This window comes from Phalacrocorax carbo, chromosome 10 (genome assembly GCF_963921805.1).
Source record: "Phalacrocorax carbo chromosome 10, bPhaCar2.1, whole genome shotgun sequence".
In the NCBI taxonomy this organism is placed as follows: Eukaryota; Metazoa; Chordata; class Aves; order Suliformes; family Phalacrocoracidae; genus Phalacrocorax; species Phalacrocorax carbo.
Window position 1 is genome coordinate 26547115 of NC_087522.1, and position 21325 is coordinate 26568439.

Here is a 21325-nt window from a genome sequence, read left to right on the forward strand (position 1 = left end):
CCGCGGGCCGGATCCGGTCCGGTTTTTGCGCGGCGGCCCGTTCCGTGGGCCGGATCCGGTCCGAATTTTTCACGGCAGTCCGTTCCGCGGGCCGGAACCGGTCCGGTTTTTGCGCCGCAGCCTGGATTCGGTCCGGTTTTTGCGCGGCAGTCCGTTCCGCTGGCCGCATCCGGTCCGGTTTTTGCGCTGCAGCCCGTTCTGCGGGCCGCATCCGGTTCGGTTCTTGCGCGGCGGCGCATTCCGCGGGCCGGATCCGGTCCTGTTTTTCCGCGGCGGCGCATCCCCTGGGACGGATCCGGTCCGGTTCTTGCGCGGCGGCCCGTTCCCCGGGCCGGATCACTTCCGGTTTTCCCTCGGCGCTGCATTCCACGGGCCGGATCCGGTCCAGTTTTTCCGCGGCAGCATATTCCGGGGCCGGATCCGGTTCGGTTTTTGCGCGGCGGTCCGTTCGGCGGGACGGATCTGGTCCGGTTTTTGCGCGGCGGCCCGTTCCGCGGGCCGCATCCGGTCCGGTTTTTGCGCGGCGGGCCGCCTCTGGTCCGGTTTTTCCGCGGCGGTCCATTCCCGCGGCTGGATCCGGTCCGGTTTTTGCGCGGCGGCCCATTCCATAGGCCAGATCCGGTCCGGTTTTTGCGCAGCGGCCCGTTCCGCGGGCCGCATCCGGTCCGGTTTGTTTCGCGGCGGCCCGTTCTGCGGGCCGGATCCGGTCCGGTTTTTGCGCGGCGGACCGTTCCTCGGGATGGATCCAGTTCGGTTTTTGCGCGGCGGCCCGTTCCGCGGGCCGGATCCGGTCTGGTTGTGGCGCGGTGGCCCATTCCTCGGGCCGGATCCGGTCCAGTTTTTGCGCGGCGGCCCGGATCCGGTTCGGTTTTTGCGCGGCGTCCCGTTCCGCGGGCCGCATCCGGACCGGTTTTTGCACGGCGGCCCGTTCCCCGGGCCGGATCCGGTACAGTTTTTGCGCGGCAGTCCATTCCCGCGGCTGGACCCGGTCCGGTTTTTTCGCGGTAGTCCATTACGCGGGCTGGATCCGGTCCGTTTTTTCCACGGCAGTGCATTCGGGGGCCGGATCTGGTCCGTTTTTTCCGCGGCAGTCCATTCCGTGGGCCTGATCCGGCCCGTTGTTCCGCGGCAGTGCATACCGGGTTCCGGATCCGGTACAGTTTTTCCGCGGCGGCGCATTCCACGGGCCCGATCCGGTCCGGTTTTTGCGCGGCGGCGCGTTACGCGGGCCGATTCCGGTCCAGGTTTTGCGCGGCCGCCCGGATCCGATCCGGTTTTTGCGCGGTGGCCCAGGTCCGGTCCGGTTTTAGGGCGGCGGCATGTTCCGCTGGCCGCACCCGGTCCGGTTTTTGCACGGCGACCCATTCCGCGGGCCGCATGCGGTCCAGTTTTTGCGCGGCAGCCCGGATCCGGTTTGGTTTTTGCGCGGCGGCCCATTCCATAGGCCGGATCCGGTTCGGTTTTTGCGCGGCGGCCCGTTCCGCGGGCCGGATCCGGTCCGGTTGTTGCGCGGCGGGACGGATCGTGTCCGGTTTTTGCGCGGCCTCCTGTTCCGCGGTCCCGATCCGGTCCGGTTTTTGCGCGGCGGCCCGTTCCGCAGGACAGATCTGGTCCAGTTTTTGCATCGCGGCCCGTTCCGCGGGCCGCATCCAGACCAGTTTTTGCGCGGCGGCCCGTTCCCCGGGCCGGATCCGGTCCAGTTTTTGCTCGGCAGCCCGTTCCGCCGGCCGGATCCGGTCCGGTGGTTGCGCGGTGGCCCGTTCCTCGGGCCGGATACGGTCCAGTTTTTGCGCGGCGGCCCGGATCCGGTTCGGTTTTTGCGCGGCGTCCCGTTCCGCGGGCTGCATCCGGACCGGTTTTTGCGCGGCGGCCCGTTCCCTGGGCCGGATCCGGTCCAGTTTTTGCGCGGCAGCCCGGGTCCGGTCCGGTTGTTGCGCGGCGGCCCATTCCACGGGTCGCATCCGGTTCGGTTTTTGCGCGGTGGCCCGTTTCGCGGGCCGGATTCGGTCCGGTTTTTGCGCGGCGGTCCGTTCCGCGGGCTGCATCCGGTCCGGTTTTTGCGCGGTGGCCCGTTCCGCGGGTCGGATCCCGTCCAGTTTTTGCGCAGCGGGCCGGATCCGGTCCGGTTTTTGCGCGGTGCCCTGTTCGGCGGGCCACATCCGTTCCGTTTTTTGCGCGGCGGCGCGATCCGCGGGCCGTATCCGGTCCGGTTTTTGCGCGGCGGCGCATTCCGCGGGCCGGATCCGGGCCGGTTTTTGCGCGGCGGCCCGTTCCGCGGGCCGCATCCGTTGCGTTTTTGTCGGCGGCGCATTCCCTGGGACGGATCCGGTCCGGTTCTTGCGCGGCGGCCCGTTATTCGGGCCGAATCCGGTCCGGTTTTTCCGCGGCAGCGCATTCCGTGGGCCGAATCCGGTCCAGTTTTTGCGCGGCGGCCGGTGTCCGTTTCGGTTTTAGCGCGGCGGCCTCTCCCGCAGGCTGGATCCGGTCCAGTTTTTGCACGGCGGTCCGTTCCGCGGGCCGGATCCGGTCCGGTTTTTGCGCAGCGCCCCGGTCCGCGGGCCGCATCCGGTCCAGTTTTTGCGTGGCAGCCGGGGTCCGGTTCGGTTTTAGCGCGGCGGCCTCTTCCGCGGGCCGGATCCAGTCCGGTTTTTGCGCGGCGGCACGTTCCGTGGGCTGGATCCGGTCCGAATTTTTCACGGCAGTCCGTTCCGCGGGCCGGAACCGGTCCGGTTTTTGCGCCGCAGCCTGGATTCGGTCCGGTTTTTGCGCGGCAGTCCGTTCTGCGGTCCATTCCGCTCCGGTTTTTGCGCGGCAGCCCGTTCCGCTGGCCGCATCCGGTCCGGTTTTTGCGCTGCAGCCCGTTCTGCGGGCCGCATCCGGTTCGGTTCTTGCACGGCGGCGCATTCCGCGGGCCGGATCCAGCCGGTGTTTGCGCGGCGGCGCATTGCCTGGGACGGATCCGGTCCGGTTCTTGCGCGGCGGCCCGTTCTGCGGGCCGGATCCGTTCCGGTTTTCCCTCGGCGCTGCATTCCACGGGCCGGATCCGGTCCAGTTATTCCGCGGCAGTATATTCCGGGGGCCGGATCCGGTTCGGTTTTTGCGCAGCGGTCCGTTCCGCGGGACGGATCTGGTCCGGTTTTTGCGCGGCGGGCCGCATCTGGTCCGGTTTTCCGCGGCGGTCCATTCCCGCGGCTGGATCCGATCCGGTTTTTTCGCGGTAGTCCATTACGGGGGCTGGATCCGGTCGGGTTTTTTCCGCGGCAGTCCATTCCGTGGGCCGGATCCGGCCCGTTGTTCCACAGCAGTGCATACCGGGTGCCGGATCGGTTCCGTTTTTTCCGCGGCGGCGCGCTACGCGGGCCGGATCCGGTCCGGTTTTTGCGCGGCGGCCCGTTCCGCGGGCCGGATCCGGTACAGATTTTGCGCGGTGGCCCGGGTCTGGTTCGGTTTTTGAGCGGCGGCCCGTTCCGCGGGCTGGATCCGGTTCGGTTTTTGCCCGGCGGCCCGTTCCGCGGGCCGGATCCGGTCCGGTTTTTCCTCGGCAGTGCATTCCGCGGGCCGGATCCAGTCCGGTTTTTCTGTGGCAGTCCATTCCGGGGTCCGGATCCGGTTCGGTTTTTGCGCGGCGGCCCGTTCCGCGGGCCGCGTCCGGTCCAGTTTTTGCGCGGCGGCCCAGCTCCGGTTCGGTTTTTGCGCGGCAGCCCGTTCCGCGGGCCGCATCCGGACAGGTTTTTGCGCGGCGGTCCCTTCCGCAGGCCGCATCCGGTCCGGTTTTTGCTCGGCGGCCCATTCCGGGGTCCGGATCCGGTTCGGTTTTTGTGCGGCGGCCCGTTCCGCGGGCCGGATCCGGTCCAGTTTTTGCGCGGCAGCCCGCCTCCGGTTCGGTTTTTGCGCGGCGGGCCAGATCCGGTTAGGTTTTAGCGCGGCGGCCCATTCCACGGGCCGGACCCAGTCCGGTTTTTGCGCGGCAGCCCGTTCCTCGGGACGGATCGGGTTCGGTTTTTGCGCGGAGGGACGGATCCGGTCCGGTTTTTGCGCGGCGGCCCGTTCTGCGGGCTGCATCCGGTGCGGTTTTTGCGCGGCGGCCCGTTCCGTGGGCCGCATCCGGTCCGGTTTTTGCGCGGCGAGCCGGATCTGGTCCGGTTTTTCCGTGGCAGTCCATTCCCGCGGCTGGACCCGGTCCGGTTTTTTCGCGGCAGTCCATTACGCGGGCTGGATCCGGTCCGTTTTTTCCACGGCAGTGCATTCGGGGGCCGGATCTGGTCCGTTTTTTCCGCGGCAGTCCATTCCGTGGGCCTGATCCGGCCTGTTGTTCCGCGGCAGTGCATACCGGGTTCCGGATCCGGAACAGTTTTTCCGCGGCGGCGCATTCCACGGGCCCGATCCGGTCCGGTTTTTGCGCGGCGGCGCGTTACGCGGGCCGATTCCGGTCCAGTTTTTGCGCAGCCGCCCGGATCCGATCCGGTTTTTGCGCGGCGGCCCAGGCCCGGTCCGGTTTTAGGGCGGCGGCATGTTCCGCTGGCCGCACCCGGTCCGGTTTTTGCACGGCGACCCATTCCGCGGGCCGCATGCGGTCCAGTTTTTGCGCGGCAGCCCGGATCCGGTTCGGTTTTAGCGCGGCGGCCTGTTCCGCGGGCTGCATCCGGTCCGGTTTTTGCGCGGCGGCCCGTTCCGCGGGCCGGACCTGGTTCGGATTTTGCGCAGCGGCCCGTTGTGCGGGCCGCATCCGGTCCGGTTTTTGCGCGGCGGCCCATTCCATAGGCCGGATCCGTTCCGGTTTTTGCGCGGCGGCCCGTTCCGCGGGCCGGATCCGGTCCGGTTGTTGCGCGGCGGGACGGATCGTGTCCGGTTTTTGCGCGGCCTCCTGTTCCGCGGTCCCGTTCCGGTCCGGTTTTTGCGCGGCGGCCCGTTCCGCAGGACAGATCTGGTCCAGTTTTTGCATCGCGGCCCGTTCTGCGGGCCGCATCCGATCCGGTTTTTGCGCGGCGGGCCGGATCTGGTCCGGTTTTTTCGCGGCGGCCCGTTCCGCGGGCCGCATCCAGACCGGTTTTCGCGCGGCGGCCCGTTCCCCGGTCCGGATCCGGTCCAGTTTTTGCTCGGCAGCCCGTTCCGTGGGCCGGATCCGGTCCGGTGGTTGCGTGGTGGCCCGTTCCCTGGGCCGGATCCGGTCCGGTTGTTGCGCGGTGGCCCGTTCCGCGGGCCGGATCCGGTCCAGTTTTTGCGCGGCGGCCCGGATCCGGTTCGGTTTTTGCGCGGCGTCCCGTTCCGCGGGCTGCATCCGGACCGGTTTTTGCGCGGCGGCCCGTTCCCCGGGCCGGATCCGGTCCAGTTTTTGCGCGGCAGCCCGGGTCCGGTCCGGTTGTTGCGCGGCGGCCCGTTCCACGGGTCGCATCCGGTTCGGTTTTTGCGCGGCGGCCCGTTTCGCGGTCCGGATCCGGTCCGGTTTTTGCGCGGCGGTCCGTTCCGCGGGCTGCATCCGGTCCGGTTTTTGCGCGGCGGCCCGTTCCGCGGGCCGGATCCGGTCCAGTTTTTGCGCCGCAGCCTGGATCCGGTCCGGTTTTTGCACGGCGGCCCGTTCCGCGGGCCGGATCCTGTCCGGTTTTTGCGCGGCGCCCTGTTCCGCGGGCCACATCTGGTCCGTTTTTTGCGCGGCGGCGCAATCCGCGGGCCGGATCCGGGCCGGTTTTTGCGCGGCGGCGCATTCCGCGGGCCGGATCCGGTCTGTTTTTGCGCGGCGGCGCATTCCCTGGGACAGATCCGGTCCGGTTCTTGCGCGGCGGCCCGTTCTTCGGGCCGGATCCGGTCCGGTTTTTCCGCGGCAGCGCATTCCGTGGGCCGAATCCGGTCCAGTTTTTGCACGGCGGCCAGGGTCCGTTTCGGTTTTAGCGCGGCGGCCTCTCCCGCAGGCTGGATCCGGTCCAGTTTTTGCACGGTGGTCCGTTCCGCGGGCCGGATCCGGTCCGGTTTTTGCGCAGCGCCCCGGTCCACGGGCCGCATCCGGTCCAGTTTTTGCGCGGCAGCCAGGATCCGGTCCGGTTTTTGCACGGCGGCCGGGGTTCGTTTCGGTTTTAGCGCGGCGGCCTCTTCCGCGGGCCGGATCCGGTCCGGTTTTTGCGCGGCGGTCCGTTCCGCGGGCTGCATCCGGTCCGGTTTTTGCGCGGCGGCCCGTTTTGAGGGCCGGATCCGGTCCAGTTTTTGCGCCGCAGCCTGGATCCGGTCCGGTTTTTGCACGGCGGCCCGTTCCGCGGGCCGGATCCTGTCCGGTTTTTGCGCGGCGCCCTGTTCCGCGGGCCACATCTGGTCCGTTTTTTGCGCGGCGGCGCAATCCGCGGGCCGGATCCGGGCCGGTTTTTGCGCGGCGGCGCATTCCGCGGGCCGGATCCGGTCTGTTTTTGCGCGGCGGCGCATTCCCTGGGACAGATCCGGTCCGGTTCTTGCGCGGCGGCCCGTTCTTCGGGCCGGATCCGGTCCGGTTTTTCCGCGGCAGCGCATTCCGTGGGCCGAATCCGGTCCAGTTTTTGCACGGCGGCCGGGGTCCGTTTCGGTTTTAGCGCGGCGGCCTCTCCCGCAGGCTGGATCCGGTCCAGTTTTTGCACGGTGGTCCGTTCCGCGGGCCGGATCCGGTCCGGTTTTTGCGCAGCGCCCCGGTCCACGGGCCGCATCCGGTCCAGTTTTTGCGCGGCAGCCAGGATCCGGTCCGGTTTTTGCACGGCGGCCGGGGTTCGTTTCGGTTTTAGCGCGGCGGCCTCTTCCGCGGGCCGGATCCGGTCCGGTTTTTGCGCGGCGGCCCGTTCCGTGGGCCGGATCCGGTCCGAATTTTTCACGGCAGTCCGTTCCGCGGGCCGGAACCGGTCCGGTTTTTGCGCCGCAGCCTGGATTCGGTCCGGTTTTTGCGCGGCAGTCCGTTCCGCTGGCCGCATCCGGTCCGGTTTTTGCGCTGCAGCCCGTTCTGCGGGCCGCATCCGGTTCGGTTCTTGCGCGGCGGCGCATTCCGCGGGCCGGATCCGGTCCTGTTTTTCCGCGGCGGCGCATCCCCTGGGACGGATCCGGTCCGGTTCTTGCGCGGCGGCCCGTTCCCCGGGCCGGATCACTTCCGGTTTTCCCTCGGCGCTGCATTCCGCGGGCCGGATCCGGTCCAGTTTTTCCGCGGCAGCATATTCCGGGGCCGGATCCGGTTCGGTTTTTGCGCGGCGGTCCGTTCGGCGGGACGGATCTGGTCCGGTTTTTGCGCGGCGGCCCGTTGTGCGGGCCGCATCCGGTCCGGTTTTTGCGCGGCGGCCCATTCCATAGGCCGGATCCGTTCCGGTTTTTGCGCGGCGGCCCGTTCCGCGGGCCGGATCCGGTCTGGTTGTTGCGCGGCGGGACGGATCGTGTCCGGTTTTTGCGCGGCCTCCTGTTCCGCGGTCCCGGTCCGGTCCGGTTTTTGCGCGGCGGCCCGTTCCGCAGGACAGATCTGGTCCAGTTTTTGCATCGCGGCCCGTTCTGCGGGCCGCATCCGGTCCGGTTTTTGCGCGGCGGGCCGGATCTGGTCCGGTTTTTGCGCGGCGGCCCGTTCCGCGGGCCGCATCCAGACCGGTTTTCGCGCGGCGGCCCGTTCCCCGGGCCGGATCCGGTCCAGTTTTTGCTCGGCAGACCGTTCCGTGGGCCGGATCCGGTCCGGTGGTTGCGTGGTGGCCCGTTCCCTGGGCCGGATCCGGTCCGGTTGTTGCGCGGTGGCCCGTTCCGCGGGCCGGATCCGGTCCAGTTTTTGCGCGGCGGCCCGGATCCGGTTCGGTTTTTGCGCGGCGTCCCGTTCCGCGGGCTGCATCCGGACCGGTTTTTGCGCTGCAGCCCGTTCTGCGGGCCGCATCCGGTTCGGTTCTTGCGCGGCGGCGCATTCCGCGGGCCGGATCCGGTCCTGTTTTTCCGCGGCGGCGCATCCCCTGGGACGGATCCGGTCCGGTTCTTGCGCGGCGGCCCGTTCCCCGGGCCGGATCACTTCCGGTTTTCCCTCGGCGCTGCATTCCACGGGCCGGATCCGGTCCAGTTTTTCCGCGGCAGCATATTCCGGGGCCGGATCCGGTTCGGTTTTTGCGCGGCGGTCCGTTCGGCGGGACGGATCTGGTCCGGTTTTTGCGCGGCGGCCCGTTCCGCGGGCCGCATCCGGTCCGGTTTTTGCGCGGCGGGCCGCCTCTGGTCCGGTTTTTCCGCGGCGGTCCATTCCCGCGGCTGGATCCGGTCCGGTTTTTGCGCGGCGGCCCATTCCATAGGCCAGATCCGGTCCGGTTTTTGCGCAGCGGCCCGTTCCGCGGGCCGCATCCGGTCCGGTTTGTTTCGCGGCGGCCCGTTCTGCGGGCCGGATCCGGTCCGGTTTTTGCGCGGCGGACCGTTCCTCGGGATGGATCCAGTTCGGTTTTTGCGCGGCGGCCCGTTCCGCGGGCCGGATCCGGTCTGGTTGTGGCGCGGTGGCCCATTCCTCGGGCCGGATCCGGTCCAGTTTTTGCGCGGCGGCCCGGATCCGGTTCGGTTTTTGCGCGGCGTCCCGTTCCGCGGGCCGCATCCGGACCGGTTTTTGCACGGCGGCCCGTTCCCCGGGCCGGATCCGGTACAGTTTTTGCGCGGCAGTCCATTCCCGCGGCTGGACCCGGTCCGGTTTTTTCGCGGTAGTCCATTACGCGGGCTGGATCCGGTCCGTTTTTTCCACGGCAGTGCATTCGGGGGCCGGATCTGGTCCGTTTTTTCCGCGGCAGTCCATTCCGTGGGCCTGATCCGGCCCGTTGTTCCGCGGCAGTGCATACCGGGTTCCGGATCCGGTACAGTTTTTCCGCGGCGGCGCATTCCACGGGCCCGATCCGGTCCGGTTTTTGCGCGGCGGCGCGTTACGCGGGCCGATTCCGGTCCAGGTTTTGCGCGGCCGCCCGGATCCGATCCGGTTTTTGCGCGGTGGCCCAGGTCCGGTCCGGTTTTAGGGCGGCGGCATGTTCCGCTGGCCGCACCCGGTCCGGTTTTTGCACGGCGACCCATTCCGCGGGCCGCATGCGGTCCAGTTTTTGCGCGGCAGCCCGGATCCGGTTTGGTTTTTGCGCGGCGGCCCATTCCATAGGCCGGATCCGGTTCGGTTTTTGCGCGGCGGCCCGTTCCGCGGGCCGGATCCGGTCCGGTTGTTGCGCGGCGGGACGGATCGTGTCCGGTTTTTGCGCGGCCTCCTGTTCCGCGGTCCCGATCCGGTCCGGTTTTTGCGCGGCGGCCCGTTCCGCAGGACAGATCTGGTCCAGTTTTTGCATCGCGGCCCGTTCCGCGGGCCGCATCCAGACCAGTTTTTGCGCGGCGGCCCGTTCCCCGGGCCGGATCCGGTCCAGTTTTTGCTCGGCAGCCCGTTCCGCCGGCCGGATCCGGTCCGGTGGTTGCGCGGTGGCCCGTTCCTCGGGCCGGATACGGTCCAGTTTTTGCGCGGCGGCCCGGATCCGGTTCGGTTTTTGCGCGGCGTCCCGTTCCGCGGGCTGCATCCGGACCGGTTTTTGCGCGGCGGCCCGTTCCCTGGGCCGGATCCGGTCCAGTTTTTGCGCGGCAGCCCGGGTCCGGTCCGGTTGTTGCGCGGCGGCCCATTCCACGGGTCGCATCCGGTTCGGTTTTTGCGCGGTGGCCCGTTTCGCGGGCCGGATTCGGTCCGGTTTTTGCGCGGCGGTCCGTTCCGCGGGCTGCATCCGGTCCGGTTTTTGCGCGGTGGCCCGTTCCGCGGGTCGGATCCCGTCCAGTTTTTGCGCAGCGGGCCGGATCCGGTCCGGTTTTTGCGCGGTGCCCTGTTCGGCGGGCCACATCCGTTCCGTTTTTTGCGCGGCGGCGCGATCCGCGGGCCGTATCCGGTCCGGTTTTTGCGCGGCGGCGCATTCCGCGGGCCGGATCCGGGCCGGTTTTTGCGCGGCGGCCCGTTCCGCGGGCCGCATCCGTTGCGTTTTTGTCGGCGGCGCATTCCCTGGGACGGATCCGGTCCGGTTCTTGCGCGGCGGCCCGTTATTCGGGCCGAATCCGGTCCGGTTTTTCCGCGGCAGCGCATTCCGTGGGCCGAATCCGGTCCAGTTTTTGCGCGGCGGCCGGTGTCCGTTTCGGTTTTAGCGCGGCGGCCTCTCCCGCAGGCTGGATCCGGTCCAGTTTTTGCACGGCGGTCCGTTCCGCGGGCCGGATCCGGTCCGGTTTTTGCGCAGCGCCCCGGTCCGCGGGCCGCATCCGGTCCGGTTTTTGCGTGGCAGCCGGGGTCCGGTTCGGTTTTAGCGCGGCGGCCTCTTCCGCGGGCCGGATCCAGTCCGGTTTTTGCGCGGCGGCACGTTCCGTGGGCTGGATCCGGTCCGAATTTTTCACGGCAGTCCGTTCCGCGGGCCGGAACCGGTCCGGTTTTTGCGCCGCAGCCTGGATTCGGTCCGGTTTTTGCGCGGCAGTCCGTTCTGCGGTCCATTCCGCTCCGGTTTTTGCGCGGCAGCCCGTTCCGCTGGCCGCATCCGGTCCGGTTTTTGCGCTGCAGCCCGTTCTGCGGGCCGCATCCGGTTCGGTTCTTGCACGGCGGCGCATTCCGCGGGCCGGATCCAGCCGGTGTTTGCGCGGCGGCGCATTGCCTGGGACGGATCCGGTCCGGTTCTTGCGCGGCGGCCCGTTCTGCGGGCCGGATCCGTTCCGGTTTTCCCTCGGCGCTGCATTCCACGGGCCGGATCCGGTCCAGTTATTCCGCGGCAGTATATTCCGGGGGCCGGATCCGGTTCGGTTTTTGCGCGGCGGTCCGTTCCGCGGGACGGATCTGGTCCGGTTTTTGCGCGGCGGGCCGCATCTGGTCCGGTTTTCCGCGGCGGTCCATTCCCGCGGCTGGATCCGATCCGGTTTTTTCGCGGTAGTCCATTACGGGGGCTGGATCCGGTCGGGTTTTTTCCGCGGCAGTCCATTCCGTGGGCCGGATCCGGCCCGTTGTTCCACAGCAGTGCATACCGGGTGCCGGATCGGTTCCGTTTTTTCCGCGGCGGCGCGCTACGCGGGCCGGATCCGGTCCGGTTTTTGCGCGGCGGCCCGTTCCGCGGGCCGGATCCGGTACAGATTTTGCGCGGTGGCCCGGGTCTGGTTCGGTTTTTGAGCGGCGGCCCGTTCCGCGGGCTGGATCCGGTTCGGTTTTTGCCCGGCGGCCCGTTCCGCGGGCCGGATCCGGTCCGGTTTTTCCTCGGCAGTGCATTCCGCGGGCCGGATCCAGTCCGGTTTTTCTGTGGCAGTCCATTCCGGGGTCCGGATCCGGTTCGGTTTTTGCGCGGCGGCCCGTTCCGCGGGCCGCGTCCGGTCCAGTTTTTGCGCGGCGGCCCAGCTCCGGTTCGGTTTTTGCGCGGCAGCCCGTTCCGCGGGCCGCATCCGGACAGGTTTTTGCGCGGCGGTCCCTTCCGCAGGCCGCATCCGGTCCGGTTTTTGCTCGGCGGCCCATTCCGGGGTCCGGATCCGGTTCGGTTTTTGTGCGGCGGCCCGTTCCGCGGGCCGGATCCGGTCCAGTTTTTGCGCGGCAGCCCGCCTCCGGTTCGGTTTTTGCGCGGCGGGCCAGATCCGGTTAGGTTTTAGCGCGGCGGCCCATTCCACGGGCCGGACCCAGTCCGGTTTTTGCGCGGCAGCCCGTTCCTCGGGACGGATCGGGTTCGGTTTTTGCGCGGAGGGACGGATCCGGTCCGGTTTTTGCGCGGCGGCCCGTTCTGCGGGCTGCATCCGGTGCGGTTTTTGCGCGGCGGCCCGTTCCGTGGGCCGCATCCGGTCCGGTTTTTGCGCGGCGAGCCGGATCTGGTCCGGTTTTTCCGTGGCAGTCCATTCCCGCGGCTGGACCCGGTCCGGTTTTTTCGCGGCAGTCCATTACGCGGGCTGGATCCGGTCCGTTTTTTCCACGGCAGTGCATTCGGGGGCCGGATCTGGTCCGTTTTTTCCGCGGCAGTCCATTCCGTGGGCCTGATCCGGCCTGTTGTTCCGCGGCAGTGCATACCGGGTTCCGGATCCGGAACAGTTTTTCCGCGGCGGCGCATTCCACGGGCCCGATCCGGTCCGGTTTTTGCGCGGCGGCGCGTTACGCGGGCCGATTCCGGTCCAGTTTTTGCGCAGCCGCCCGGATCCGATCCGGTTTTTGCGCGGCGGCCCAGGCCCGGTCCGGTTTTAGGGCGGCGGCATGTTCCGCTGGCCGCACCCGGTCCGGTTTTTGCACGGCGACCCATTCCGCGGGCCGCATGCGGTCCAGTTTTTGCGCGGCAGCCCGGATCCGGTTCGGTTTTAGCGCGGCGGCCTGTTCCGCGGGCTGCATCCGGTCCGGTTTTTGCGCGGCGGCCCGTTCCGCGGGCCGGACCTGGTTCGGATTTTGCGCAGCGGCCCGTTGTGCGGGCCGCATCCGGTCCGGTTTTTGCGCGGCGGCCCATTCCATAGGCCGGATCCGTTCCGGTTTTTGCGCGGCGGCCCGTTCCGCGGGCCGGATCCGGTCCGGTTGTTGCGCGGCGGGACGGATCGTGTCCGGTTTTTGCGCGGCCTCCTGTTCCGCGGTCCCGTTCCGGTCCGGTTTTTGCGCGGCGGCCCGTTCCGCAGGACAGATCTGGTCCAGTTTTTGCATCGCGGCCCGTTCTGCGGGCCGCATCCGATCCGGTTTTTGCGCGGCGGGCCGGATCTGGTCCGGTTTTTGCGCGGCGGCCCGTTCCGCGGGCCGCATCCAGACCGGTTTTCGCGCGGCGGCCCGTTCCCCGGTCCGGATCCGGTCCAGTTTTTGCTCGGCAGCCCGTTCCGTGGGCCGGATCCGGTCCGGTGGTTGCGTGGTGGCCCGTTCCCTGGGCCGGATCCGGTCCGGTTGTTGCGCGGTGGCCCGTTCCGCGGGCCGGATCCGGTCCAGTTTTTGCGCGGCGGCCCGGATCCGGTTCGGTTTTTGCGCGGCGTCCCGTTCCGCGGGCTGCATCCGGACCGGTTTTTGCGCGGCGGCCCGTTCCCCGGGCCGGATCCGGTCCAGTTTTTGCGCGGCAGCCCGGGTCCGGTCCGGTTGTTGCGCGGCGGCCCGTTCCACGGGTCGCATCCGGTTCGGTTTTTGCGCGGCGGCCCGTTTCGCGGTCCGGATCCGGTCCGGTTTTTGCGCGGCGGTCCGTTCCGCGGGCTGCATCCGGTCCGGTTTTTGCGCGGCGGCCCGTTCCGCGGGCCGGATCCGGTCCAGTTTTTGCGCCGCAGCCTGGATCCGGTCCGGTTTTTGCACGGCGGCCCGTTCCGCGGGCCGGATCCTGTCCGGTTTTTGCGCGGCGCCCTGTTCCGCGGGCCACATCTGGTCCGTTTTTTGCGCGGCGGCGCAATCCGCGGGCCGGATCCGGGCCGGTTTTTGCGCGGCGGCGCATTCCGCGGGCCGGATCCGGTCTGTTTTTGCGCGGCGGCGCATTCCCTGGGACAGATCCGGTCCGGTTCTTGCGCGGCGGCCCGTTCTTCGGGCCGGATCCGGTCCGGTTTTTCCGCGGCAGCGCATTCCGTGGGCCGAATCCGGTCCAGTTTTTGCACGGCGGCCAGGGTCCGTTTCGGTTTTAGCGCGGCGGCCTCTCCCGCAGGCTGGATCCGGTCCAGTTTTTGCACGGTGGTCCGTTCCGCGGGCCGGATCCGGTCCGGTTTTTGCGCAGCGCCCCGGTCCACGGGCCGCATCCGGTCCAGTTTTTGCGCGGCAGCCAGGATCCGGTCCGGTTTTTGCACGGCGGCCGGGGTTCGTTTCGGTTTTAGCGCGGCGGCCTCTTCCGCGGGCCGGATCCGGTCCGGTTTTTGCGCGGCGGTCCGTTCCGCGGGCTGCATCCGGTCCGGTTTTTGCGCGGCGGCCCGTTTTGAGGGCCGGATCCGGTCCAGTTTTTGCGCCGCAGCCTGGATCCGGTCCGGTTTTTGCACGGCGGCCCGTTCCGCGGGCCGGATCCTGTCCGGTTTTTGCGCGGCGCCCTGTTCCGCGGGCCACATCTGGTCCGTTTTTTGCGCGGCGGCGCAATCCGCGGGCCGGATCCGGGCCGGTTTTTGCGCGGCGGCGCATTCCGCGGGCCGGATCCGGTCTGTTTTTGCGCGGCGGCGCATTCCCTGGGACAGATCCGGTCCGGTTCTTGCGCGGCGGCCCGTTCTTCGGGCCGGATCCGGTCCGGTTTTTCCGCGGCAGCGCATTCCGTGGGCCGAATCCGGTCCAGTTTTTGCACGGCGGCCGGGGTCCGTTTCGGTTTTAGCGCGGCGGCCTCTCCCGCAGGCTGGATCCGGTCCAGTTTTTGCACGGTGGTCCGTTCCGCGGGCCGGATCCGGTCCGGTTTTTGCGCAGCGCCCCGGTCCACGGGCCGCATCCGGTCCAGTTTTTGCGCGGCAGCCAGGATCCGGTCCGGTTTTTGCACGGCGGCCGGGGTTCGTTTCGGTTTTAGCGCGGCGGCCTCTTCCGCGGGCCGGATCCGGTCCGGTTTTTGCGCGGTGGCCCGTTCCGTGGGCCGGATCCGGTCCGAATTTTTCACGGCAGTCCGTTCCGCGGGCCGGAACCGGTCCGGTTTTTGCGCCGCAGCCTGGATTCGGTCCGGTTTTTGCGCGGCAGTCCGTTCCGCTGGCCGCATCCGGTCCGGTTTTTGCGCTGCAGCCCGTTCTGCGGGCCGCATCCGGTTCGGTTCTTGCGCGGCGGCGCATTCCGCGGGCCGGATCCGGTCCTGTTTTTCCGCGGCGGCGCATCCCCTGGGACGGATCCGGTCCGGTTCTTGCGCGGCGGCCCGTTCCCCGGGCCGGATCACTTCCGGTTTTCCCTCGGCGCTGCATTCCGCGGGCCGGATCCGGTCCAGTTTTTCCGCGGCAGCATATTCCGGGGCCGGATCCGGTTCGGTTTTTGCGCGGCGGTCCGTTCGGCGGGACGGATCTGGTCCGGTTTTTGCGCGGCGGCCCGTTCCGCGGGCCGCATCCGGTCCGGTTTTTGCGCGGCGGGCCGCCTCTGGTCCGGTTTTTCCGCGGCGGTCCATTCCCGCGGCCGCATCCGGTCCGGTTTTTGCGCGGCGGCCCATTCCATAGGCCGGATCCGTTCCGGTTTTTGCGCGGCGGCCCGTTCCGCGGGCCGGATCCGGTCTGGTTGTTGCGCGGCGGGACGGATCGTGTCCGGTTTTTGCGCGGCCTCCTGTTCCGCGGTCCCGGTCCGGTCCGGTTTTTGCGCGGCGGCCCGTTCCGCAGGACAGATCTGGTCCAGTTTTTGCATCGCGGCCCGTTCTGCGGGCCGCATCCGGTCCGGTTTTTGCGCGGCGGGCCGGATCTGGTCCGGTTTTTGCGCGGCGGCCCGTTCCGCGGGCCGCATCCAGACCGGTTTTCGCGCGGCGGCCCGTTCCCCGGGCCGGATCCGGTCCAGTTTTTGCTCGGCAGACCGTTCCGTGGGCCGGATCCGGTCCGGTGGTTGCGTGGTGGCCCGTTCCCTGGGCCGGATCCGGTCCGGTTGTTGCGCGGTGGCCCGTTCCGCGGGCCGGATCCGGTCCAGTTTTTGCGCGGCGGCCCGGATCCGGTTCAGTTTTTGCGCGGCGTCCCGTTCCGCGGGCTGCATCCGGACCGGTTTTTGCGCGGCGGCCCGTTCCCCGGGCCGGATCCGGTCCAGTTTTTGCGCGGCAGCCCGGGTCCGGTCCGGTTGTTGCGCGGCGGCCCATTCCACGGGTCGCATCCGGTTCGGTTTTTGCGCGGCGGCCCGTTTCGCGGTCCGGATCCGGTCCGGTTTTTGCGCGGCGGTCCGTTCCGCGGGCTGCATCCGGTCCGGTTTTTGCGCGGCGGCCCGTTTTGAGGGCCGGATCCGGTCTAGTTTTTGCGCCGCAGCCTGGATCCGGTCCGGTTTTTGCACGGCGGCCCAGGTCCGGTCCGGTTTTAGGGCGGCGGCATGTTCCGCTGGCCGCACCCGGTCCGGTTTTTGCACGGCGACCCATTCCGCGGGCCGCATGCGGTCCAGTTTTTGCGCGGCAGCCCGGATCCGGTTCGGTTTTAGCGCGGCGGCCTGTTCCGCGGGCCGCATCCGGTCCGGTTTTTGCGCGGCGGCCCGTTCCGCGGGCCGGACCTGGTTCGGATTTTGCGCAGCGGCCCGTTGTGCGGGCCGCATCCGGTCCGGTTTTTGCGCGGCGGCCCATTCCATAGGCCGGATCCGTTCCGGTTTTTGCGCGGCGGCCCGTTCCGCGGGCCGGATCCGGTCCGGTTGTTGCGCGGCGGGACGGATCGTGTCCGGTTTTTGCGCGGCCTCCTGTTCCGCGGTCCCGTTCCGGTCCGGTTTTTGCGCGGCGGCCCGTGTCCGCAGGACAGATCTGGTCCAGTTTTTGCATCGCGGCCCGTTCTGCGGGCCGCATCCGATCCGGTTTTTGCGCGGCGGGCCGGATCTGGTCCGGTTTTTTTCGCGGCGGCCCGTTCCGCGGGCCGCATCCAGACCGGTTTTCGCGCGGCGGCCCGTTCCCCGGTCCGGATCCGGTCCAGTTTTTGCTCGGCAGCCCGTTCCGTGGGCCGGATCCGGTCCGGTGGTTGCGTGGTGGCCCGTTCCCTGGGCCGGATCCGGTCCGGTTGTTGCGTGGTGGCCCGTTCCGCGGGCCGGATCCGGTCCAGTTTTTGCGCGGCGGCCCGGATCCGGTTCGGTTTTTGCGCGGCGTCCCGTTCCGCGGGCTGCATCCGGACCGGTTTTTGCGCGGCGGCCCGTTCTGCGGGCCGCATCCGGTCCAGTTTTTGCGCGGCAGCCCGGGTCCGGTCCGGTTGTTGCGCGGCGGCCCGTTCCACGGGTCGCATCCGGTTCGGTTTTTGCGCGGCGGCCCGTTTCGCGGTCCGGATCCGGTCCGGTTTTTGCGCGGCGGTCCGTTCCGCGGGCTGCATCCGGTCCGGTTTTTGCGCGGCGGCCCGTTTTGAGGGCCGGATCCGGTCCAGTTTTTGCGCCGCAGCCTGGATCCGGTCCGGTTTTTGCACGGCGGCCCGTTCCGCGGGCCGGATCCTGTCCGGTTTTTGCGCGGCGCCCTGTTCCGCGGGCCACATCTGGTCCGTTTTTTGCGCGGCGGCGCAATCCGCGGGCCGGATCCGGGCCGGTTTTTGCGCGGCGGCGCATTCCGCGGGCCGGATCCGGTCTGTTTTTGCGCGGCGGCGCATTCCCTGGGACAGATCCGGTCCGGTTCTTGCGCGGCGGCCCGTTCTTCGGGCCGGATCCGGTCCGGTTTTTCCGCGGCAGCGCATTCCGTGGGCCGAATCCGGTCCAGTTTTTGCACGGCGGCCGGGGTCCGTTTCGGTTTTAGCGCGGCGGCCTCTCCCGCAGGCTGGATCCGGTCCAGTTTTTGCACGGTGGTCCGTTCCGCGGGCCGGATCCGGTCCGGTTTTTGCGCAGCGCCCCGGTCCACGGGCCGCATCCGGTCCAGTTTTTGCGCGGCAGCCAGGATCCGGTCCGGTTTTTGCACGGCGGCCAGGGTTCGTTTCGGTTTTAGCGCGGCGGCCTCTTCCGCGGGCCGGATCCGGTCCGGTTTTTGCGCGGCGGCCCGTTCCGTGGGCCGGATCCGGTCCGAATTTTTCACGGCAGTCCGTTCCGCGGGCCGGAACCGGTCCGGTTTTTGCGCCGCAGCCTGGATTCGGTCCGGTTTTTGCGCGGCAGTCCGTTCCGCTGGCCGCATCCGGTCCGGTTTTTGCGCTGCAGCCCGTTCTGCGGGCCGCATCCGGTTCGGTTCTTGCGCGGCGGCGCATTCCGCGGGCTGGATCCGGTCCTGTTTTTCCGCGGTGGCGCATCCCCTGGGACGGATCCGGTCCGGTTCTTGCGCGGCGGCCCGTTCCCCGGGCCGGATCACTTCCGGTTTTCCCTCGGCGCTGCATTCCACGGGCCGGATCCGGTCCAGTTTTTCCGCGGCAGCATATTCCGGGGCCGGATCCGGTTCGGTTTTTGCGCGGCGGTCCGTTCGGCGGGACGGATCTGGTCCGGTTTTTGCGCGGCGGCCCGTTCCGCGGGCCGCATCCGGTCCGGTTTTTGCGCGGCGGGCCGCCTCTGGTCCGGTTTTTCCGCGGCGGTCCATTCCCGCGGCCGCATCCGGTCCGGTTTTTGCGCGGCGGCCCATTCCATAGGCCGGATCCGTTCCGGTTTTTGCGCGGCGGCCCGTTCCGCGGGCCAGATCCGGTGCGGTTGTTGCGCGGCGGGACGGATCGTGTCCGGTTTTTGCGCGGCCTCCTGTTCCGCGGTCCCGTTCCGGTCCGGTTTTTGCGCGGCGGCCCGTTCCGCAGGACAGATCTGGTCCAGTTTTTGCATCGCGGCCCGTTCTGCGGGCCGCATCCGTTCCGGTTTTTGCGCGGCGGGCCGGATCTGGTCCGGTTTTTGCGCGGCGGCCCGTTCCGCGGGCCGCATCCAGACCGGTTTTCGCGCGGCGGCCCGTTCCCCGGTCCGGATCCGGTCCAGTTTTTGCTCGGCAGCCCGTTCCGTGGGCCGGATCCGGTCCGGTGGTTGCGTGGTGGCCCTTTCCCTGGGCCGGATCCGGTCCGGTTGTTGCGCGGTGGCCCGTTCCGCGGGCCGGATCCGGTCCAGTTTTTGCGCGGCGGCCCGGATCCGGTTCGGTTTTTGCGCGGCGTCCCGTTCCCCGGGCCGGATCCGGTCCAGTTTTTGCGCGGCAGCCCGGGTCCGGTCCGGTTGTTGCGCGGCGGCCCATTCCACGGGTCGCATCCGGTTCGGTTTTTGCGCGGCGGCCCGTTTCGCGGTCCGGATCCGGTCCGGTTTTTGCGCGGCGGTCCGTTCCGCGGGCTGCATCCGGTCCGGTTTTTGCGCGGCGGCCCGTTTTGAGGGCCGGATCCGGTCCAGTTTTTGCGCCGCAGCCTGGATCCGGTCCGGTTTTTGCACGGCGGCCCGTTCCGCGGGCCGGATCCTGTCCGGTTTTTGCGCGGCGCCCTGTTCCGCGGGCCACATCCGGTCCGTTTTTTGCGCGGCGGCGCAATCCGCGGGCCGGATCCGGGCCGGTTTTTGCGCGGCGGCGCATTCCGCGGGCCGGATCCGGTCTGTTTTTGCGCGGCGGCGCATTCCCTGGGACAGATCCGGTCCGGTTCTTGCGCGGCGGCCCGTTCTGCGGGCCGGATCCGGTCCGGTTTTTCCGCGGCAGCGCATTCCGTGGGCCGAATCCGGTCCAGTTTTTGCACGGCGGCCGGGGTCCGTTTCGGTTTTAGCGCGGCGGCCTCTCCCGCAGGCTGGATCCGGTCCAGTTTTTGCACGGTGGTCCGTTCCGCGGGCCGGATCCGGTCCGGTTTTTGCGCAGCGCCCCGGTCCACGGGCCGCATCCGGTCCAGTTTTTGCGCGGCAGCCAGGATCCGGTCCGGTTTTTGCACGGCGGCCGGGGTTCGTTTCGGTTTTAGCGCGGCGGCCTCTTCCGCGGGCCGGATCCGGTCCGGTTTTTGCGCGGCGGCCCGTTCCGTGGGCCGGATCCGGTCCGAATTTTTCACGGCAGTCCGTTCCGCGGGCCGGAACCGGTCCGGTTTTTGCGCCGCAGCCTGGATTCGGTCCGGTTTTTGCGCGGCAGTCCGTTCCGCTGGCCGCATCCGGTCCGGTTTTTGCGCTGCAGCCCGTTCTGCGGGCCGCATCCGGTTCGGTTCTTGCGCGGCGGCGCATTCCGCGGGCCGGATCCGGTCCTGTTTTTCCGCGGCGGCGCATCCCCTGGGACGGATCCGGTCCGGTTCTTGCGCGGCGGCCCGTTCCCCGGGCCGGATCACTTCCGGTTTTCCCTCGGCGCTGCATTCCGCGGGCCGGATCCGGTCCAGTTTTTCCGCGGCAGCATATTCCGGGGCCGGATCCGGTTCGGTTTTTGCGCGGCGGCCCGTTCGGCGGGACGGATCTGGTCCGGTTTTTGCGCGGCGGCCCGTTCCGCGGGCCGCATCCGGTCCGGTTTTTGCGCGGCGGGCCGCCTCTGGTCCGGTTTTTCCGCGGCGGTCCATTCCCGCGGCCGCATCCGGTCCGGTTTTTGCGCGGCGGCCCGTTCCGCGGGCCGGATCCGGTCTGGTTGTTGCGCGGCGGGACGGATCGTGTCCGGTTTTTGCGCGGCCTCCTGTTCCGCGGTCCCGTTCCGGTCCGGTTTTTGCGCGGCGGCCCGTTCCGCAGGACAGATCTGGTCCAGTTTTTGCATCGCGGCCCGTTCTGCGGGCCGCATCCGGTCCGGTTTTTGCGCGGCGGGCCGGATCTGGTCCGGTTTTTGCGCGGCGGCCCGTTCCGCGGGCCGCATCCAGACCGGTTTTCGCGCGGCGGCCCGTTCCCCGGGCCGGATCCGGTCCAGTTTTTGCTCGGCAGACCGTTCCGTGGGCCGGATCCGGTCCGGTGGTTGCGTGGTGGCCCGTTCCCTGGGCCGGATCCGGTCCGGTTGTTGCGCGGTGGCCCGTTCCGCGGGCCGGATCCGGTCCAGTTTTTGCGCGGCGGCCCGGATCCGGTTCGGTTTTTGCGCGGCGTCCCGTTCCGCGGGCTGCATCCGGACCGGTTTTTGCGCGGCGGCCCGTTCCCCGGGCCGGATCCGGTCCAGTTTTTGCGCGGCAGCCCGGGTCCGGTCCGGTTGTTGCGCGGCGGCCCATTCCACGGGTCGCATCCGGTTCGGTTTTTGCGCGGCGGCCCGTTTCGCGGTCCGGATCCGGTCCGGTTTTTGCGCGGCGGTCCGTTCCGCGGGCTGCATCCGGTCCGGTTTTTGCGCGGCGGCCCGTTTTGAGGGCCGGATCCGATCCGCTTTTTGCGCCGCAGCCTGGATCCGGTCCGGTTTTTGCACGGCGGCCCAGGTCCGGTCCGGTTTTAGGGCGGCGGCATGTTCCGCTGGCCGCACCCGGTCCGGTTTTTGCACGGCGACCCATTCCGCGGGCCGCATGCGGTCCAGTTTTTGCGCGGCAGCCCGGATCCGGTTCGGTTTTAGCGCGGCGGCCTGTTCCGCGGGCCGCATCCGGTCCGGTTTTTGCGCGGCGGCCCGTTCCGCGGGCCGGACCTGGTTCGGATTTTGCGCAGCGGCCCGTTGTGCGGGCCGCATCCGGTCCGGTTTTTGCGCGGCGGCCCATTCCATAGGCCGGATCCGTTCCGGTTTTTGCGCGGCGGCCCGTTCCGCGGGCCGGATCCGGTCCGGTTGTTGCGCGGCGGGACGGATCGTGTCCGGTTTTTGCGCGGCCTCCTGTTCCGCGGTCCCGTTCCGGTCCGGTTTTTGCGCGGCGGCCCGTTCCGCAGGACAGATCTGGTCCAGTTTTTGCATCGCGGCCCGTTCTGCGGGCCGCATCCGATCCGGTTTTTGCGCGGCGGGCCGGATCTGGTCCGGTTTTTTCGCGGCGGCCCGTTCCGCGGGCCGCATCCAGACCGGTTTTCGCGCGGCGGCCCGTTCCCCGGTCCGGATCCGGTCCAGTTTTTGCTCGGCAGCCCGTTCCG